This window comes from Catharus ustulatus, chromosome 10 (genome assembly GCF_009819885.2).
Source record: "Catharus ustulatus isolate bCatUst1 chromosome 10, bCatUst1.pri.v2, whole genome shotgun sequence".
In the NCBI taxonomy this organism is placed as follows: domain Eukaryota; kingdom Metazoa; phylum Chordata; class Aves; order Passeriformes; family Turdidae; genus Catharus; species Catharus ustulatus.
The window spans coordinates 2,767,010-2,773,352 of NC_046230.1; positions in this window are offsets into that span (position 1 = coordinate 2,767,010).

Consider the following 6,343-nt stretch of genomic DNA (forward strand, 5'->3'; position numbering starts at 1 on the left):
GAGGGGAGGGAGCAAAAGGAAAAAAAATTAAAAATCACTCTGAGAAGCCATGGAGATCAGGCAGCTACAGCAGTATTAGCACAACATGCACACATAGATACCAGGAGATACAGACATGGGACACTGAAAGACCCAGAGACACACTGAGGCACTGCCACGTGTGAACAGACACCCACAGGGGGAGATGGTGACCAAGGGACCCTGACACACAGACACAAACACACAGGTATGTCAGACAGTTGCAGCCAGCACCACTCAGGATCAGAAGGCAATTGTCATTTCTGTGTTTACCTTAAGTGTCTGCACCCTCCTTTCCTTATCCATGGCATGTTTGTTTTGATTGGCCAGGAAGAAAACCCGTTGGCACTAAAATTATCAGTTTTCTGAGCTTATCATCAGCTTGTAGTAAGTGGAGGGGGGTAGAGGGGCAGAGGACAATCCTCTCCCCAACATAGATACAGGATCCCCCCACACTGAGCATGACCAGCTGTGACAATGCATCAGGTTGCTCATAGTCTTGTCCAGTTGCTATCTGGGTACACTCAAGGATGGAGGTTCTCCTAAAAGCTCTTTATATCCCTGCTCAAAACCACTCTGTCCCCAGTGTGAAGGAAGTGCTGACACCTATTCAAAGCTCCCCTTTCTGCAATGCCTGATCTGCTTTTAGGCAGAATGTTGCTTATTATACTCAGCTTTACCTCTACAATGAAGTTACTCTGGTAGAAATCCTCACCTCTCCTCCCACGGGAAATGGGGTGACAGTGGCACACGACCCTGGAGGGCAGCAGTTGTGAAGTGCAACAGCCCTGCCCCTGCCCTTCCTCCCCTGCTGAAACACACACAAGAATTGGCTATTATTAATTACCTGTGTAGCAATACTCTGAACAGTAAATATGCATTGAGTGGTTAAAACAATCACATCATTTATCAGCTCTTCCAGAACTGGCTTCATCTGTGACCAGTGCGCACAAAGGATTTACAGAGACGCTGTTTTTTACAGACATTTCTGAAGTGCCAAAGCAGACTTCTCTGGTCAGCAGCATCCCAGTCAATGCACAGGTAATTACTTCTGGAAGAATTCTAGTCTCCACTTGACTAGCAGTACTCTTTCTAAAAAGTGTCCTCAGTTGGGATTCTAGTCTTGCATGTCACATTTGGAGCTAGGATCCAATGCCCTATGCAAGACAGATCAGGTAAAAAAGCTGATCACACAAAGTGGTGGAGTTACAGCAGCAACACAGAAAACAGGTAAGGTTCAAACCATAAATCCATTGTGTTCAACATGCCCACCCCACAGACTGCTCTGAAGTGGATTTCATCACAAAATACCATCCTTTGTTTCAAGGATACCATCCAGCACCACTTCTCAATTCTCACCAAAACCCTCAGCGTCTCCTGAACAAACTGTCACAGACCATCAACCTCCTTAGGTTTTAAGTGATTAGACACTCCAAAATCATCCCCCAAGTTATTCATTAAATGGCAAGGTGTACCTGTGTGTGAGATGGTACCAGATTAACCAAGCCCAGATTTCCCTCCTGCTCCTCCTGGCTTCTGGATTTGGGTTGGAGTGCCTCCCACTGTTCTGTCAATGGACAGTACAGGGTGACCAGGTGTGCAGGCTGGACTGTGGGTGTGCACAGTGAGTAGATCCCAAGGGCATCAGCTGAGCTTTGTGAGAATGGGGTTCCTGGCTGCTCAAGTACAGCCTCTGACAAGCTCTCTGAACTAAATGGACAAGAGCATTGTGCCAGTTCCACAAGGAGTGTCCATTTGAAATAGGAAGAATCAGAGCTGTGAGACATCAGCATCCTTTTCTCTGGAGCTGAACCTTCAACAGGGACCAGGAATACAGATTTGTGTACAAAACAAACTGAAGGCCCTGACAGGCCCTGAAGGAACCTGAACAACACCAAGCCTTCTGGAATTTAGGGTAGAACCAGCTGAACAACAGTTCTGCATTGAGTTACATAAACAGGACAGAAAGATTGAGTCAGGGGTGGTTTGGGGTTTATTTTTACAGGGGTGTTGGCTCTATCTGTTCTTCTCCTTCTGTAGATATAGATTTAGGAAGCTTCTTGCAAAACCAGCCCTGTTTCTTAATGACCTAAAACTGCCCAGATTTCATTTGGTCAAATAAAACACGCAATTATGCAAAGCATGTGAATCAAATGAAAGAATGATTTCCTGAAGCTACCAGTTAAAGTGAGGAGAACCAGTGGCTGCTAAATAATGGAGTTTTTGCTCTGACCAACAAAAAAAAAAAAAAAAAAAAAAAAAAAGAGGAAACAAACCCGTCTAATTTGATTCAGACACTGTGGGTATATACACTGTTCAAGTTCTAATAGTATCAAACCCAGCACAAATTTTTTTTGTGCTAACTCAAAGTAAGAACTAGGTCAGTTCCCATGGAGAGAAAAGTTCCCCCAAAGCAGCCTTTAACGTCTTTCCTGCTTTGTGCATTCCCTGAAGGACAGAGGGGTGTCAGCTGGGGAGGAACCCCATCTGTGTCCTTGGCCTCACCAAGTCCACTGCAGGAGATTCCCACTGTGCAGGACACTGCTCTGCAAAGCCAGCACAGAACTCTGTCACCCAGGAGCCAGCCATGTGCCAATCTGCACCTGGGTGTCCCAACAGCCTCCCAAAATCACTGAAAACCAGGCCTCACTGACACCAACAGGGATCATTCAGAATCGAGGCACATGCAGTAACAAAAAGTCTCAGCTTCAGACTGAGAATGCTTCATTTCTTGGGATGCCAGAATGACAGAAATTAGCTCTTTTTAAATAAAAAGGCCTTTCACCTGATCTGTCAAAATATCAGCTGTGCTCCTCCAGATTTACTGTAGTGGAAGCACATCTTCATGTAACTGCACCACTCAAGAAGTCTGTGACAAGATTGGTATGCAACTGTCAGTCTTTTGAAAGTACTGCACCACTCACCACCCAGACTCTGGAGCTGTGGGACAGCACCCGGCAAGTGCTCCTTTCTTCTTTATTGTTATTTCTTCAATTGTTTTAATTCTTCTGTCAAGTTTCACCACACACCTGCTCATGAGGGTCATGGGCATTGCAAAGCCCATCTGGACAGTTAATATGGTAGAACATTAACTCCTAAAGCTTTAAGGAGGGAACTACTCACACCTCATTCAATTTCTGGAGCCTCAGCTTGTGCCTGCTGCTACTCATTCTCTACCAAAGTGGGCAGGACTACCACTGCTGACAGCAGTACCGCACTGGTACAACCCAAGTATCAACCAGAATGTCCTGTACCAGCAGAAACTCCCTGTCCCAGAGCACCCTGCCTAAGCAAAGCTGTAGGGTCAGGCCTTCAGGTAAGTAACAGGTTAAAAAATAAGTGGATAAAAACTAACTGGAAAAAAATGGAAGCTGGTTTTAACCCCCTGAAGACACACTGGTGCTCTTTTAGGTGGGCAGTGTGGGGAGGGAATCACTCTTCCAGGCTGCAGTGACCCATCAGAGTGGAGGCAGTGCAAGGGGCAGGCAGCAGTGTGACCTAGCAGCAGACAGAAATGCCTCCTGCACACCCTGTCAATGCCGTGCAGGGGAGCACAGCTCCAGGCAGCAATGGAGTCACCTCCATTCCACTCACAGCCACACAGCTGCAGGCTCTGCAGAAGCCAAAGGGTGCTCCTTCCCAGCCACACAGCAATCCCAGCCTGCCCTGCCTGCCATTAACACCTCACACCTTATTTCTCCTGAGTCTCTCACACATTTCTTTAACAAGCTACATGACTAAAATCCCATGGCTTTTGCACTTCTAGGAAAAGTGCAGGCTGCTTGTTCTTTTGGCTTAACACTTGTCATCTTTCCCTCTGCACCTACACCCTCCTCTCCACGCTCTCTTTTGCACAAGTTTGCTACCAAAGCAGCTCCCTGTTTCACAGGCTGTGCAAATGAAATACCTGTGGTATTACCCCAGAGCTGTGTACCCTCGTGTGTGACTGCTCCATTTACAGTTGTGAGATGGGAAATAAACAAGCTAGCAACTTGAGTCTGGTCTCATTCTGTAATCCTCCCATACAGCATTCACTACTGACCTTACAGCAGCTGTGTAACAGCATTCTGCTTAAAACTTCCTTCTATGCTTCCACACCTACTCCTTTCCCTTTTCTCCTAAGCAACACCCACCCACTACCTGGGCTTGATAATAATTTATGGCTTTTTTCTTTAACCTCCAGTACCCTGAAATAATATACTTGCTATCTAAATCACACCATCAATAAAAGCCTCATCCCAAATACAGCCACGTGTTCACTGAAGCAGAGGGAACTGCATTTGAGCTCAGCTGGGAACTTCACATGATTACAATTCTTACAAGGCTGCCAAAAGCAAAACCCCTTTCTGAAGCCTCAATTTATTCACATATTTTACCTTTCTTGCCTAGAAGAGCAAAAGCTATTGTAGAACACTACAGAGTAAATTACTATAGCCCAGAAATGAAGGTCCAGCTGTGCTAATTTAAGCTGACAGCTGAGCTGCTCAGTGTCAAGTTCTTTCAGTCACATTTGTGTTGGAAGGATCTCTTAGCCCACCAAGGACTACAACTGGGAGTTCCTTGTACCCACAAGGCTCAACAGTCTCCCCTCTACACCTGCACTTCACCCTGTGACACAACCCAGCTTCCCACAGCTGCCAAAGACTTCTGGCTGCTGTTTAAGATAAATATTAAAAAACTAAAGTCATCACATGGCCTCCATTCTATTCTGGATGATGAAGACAGGATAGCTAATAGCCTATGGATACTGAAATAAAATCCTGGAATGCATTTAGCTTCCTAAACACGAGTCAGACATTTCATCCATGCAATTCAGCAACACTGACATTTCCTACACAAAAACATTCCCATCTAAATAATGAGTACATCATTCCTGATTCCAAGGGAGCTCACCAATGAAACTATTTCTGTTACCTGACTTTGTTTATAGCAAGCCATGGAATTCAGAATCTAAAGCAAGATTAGAAGTTAGAAGCAGCAAATTTTGGTTTTGCCCATAAGTAGTTACAGGAAAACTTGAAACTCCCAATTTCTTGCCTGATTTCTACCAATCACTAACTGAGCAGATATTTTCCTGGAAGGGGCTCTGGCTGTTCCCAGGGGTTCACAGCTCCCCCTAAATTAGAGAGTTCTTACCAGTGCAGCTGCCCTTCACAGCAAGTAATCAGCTTGTCAGTGAGGGGAAGGTAACACATGGATTACACTGCCACTGCAAAATCAAACTGGCAGAAAAGTCAAACCATTACTGACCCAGCACTTTGCCAGTTCCATGGATATATTAGAACCACCACAAAAGAAACTCTAGGCAGAGACTCAAGAGTTCAGCACCATGTCCTTACAGGGGCTGAAGAGAGTACAAGGTCATGTTCCACAGCAACAGAGTCCCAGGAGAGCAGCTACATCAGAATCCCTCTAGCCTGAGAGTGATCAGCACCATTCTGAAGAACACTTTTCCCTTTATAGCATCCCAGATTTCAGCAACCCACTGGTTGAGGATTATGAATTTTCATCAGCTGCAGTGCTCTGCAAAAAACACTCCCAAACCTATCCACCTGTAACATGAAAGCAATCCCAGGATAACTGACCAACAATCAGCTTGAGGGAAAACACACTGAAAAAAAATCTGTCCATGGTATCCCTTGTGCTTGGCTACAATTTTAGAAGCTCAACTACTAAAAACTACCTGTAGCAATAATCCTGACAATGAAACACTATTCCTGCAGATTGATGCAGTCACGTTGCACTTTCCCCTTCCACATGTGTTGCTTTTTTCCAGAAGGTTACCAGGTAAGTTACTGTTATTTTTGGAGACCTACAATAAATGAAAATAGCCAGTTAGTTCAAGCAGCTTAGTTGTTCCCCCAGAGCTTTACAACCACCCACACACTAAAGAAATAGGATAATTACCCACACTTCACACCTACTCTGCTCTTTTCCTCCTGGGGAACACTCAAGACACTGATTTATAACAGCTTTCTGCTCAGGGCTGTCACCTCTCCAATCAAACAGAACGGGTTTGGTATGAAGCAAATGCTGAAGTATTCAAATTTTACATCTGTTCCATTTCCTTTGTTTTAAGCTATAAAATAAAGCCTCTCAAACCTCAGGAAATGTCTCAAAAAGGAACAAGGCAGGGTTGAACATCTTTACCATAACTCAGACAGGACAACTGAGGGCAGCTGATTCCCCACTGGGGACCCTTTGCCACTGAGTTCTGTTAGGCATCAAGGAACCTTACTGAGGAAAGTCACTCATCCTATTTTAACATTTTGCTTTGCTTCCATCCATCACCAGATTCCATCAGCTTGAAGAGCTTAAATGTACC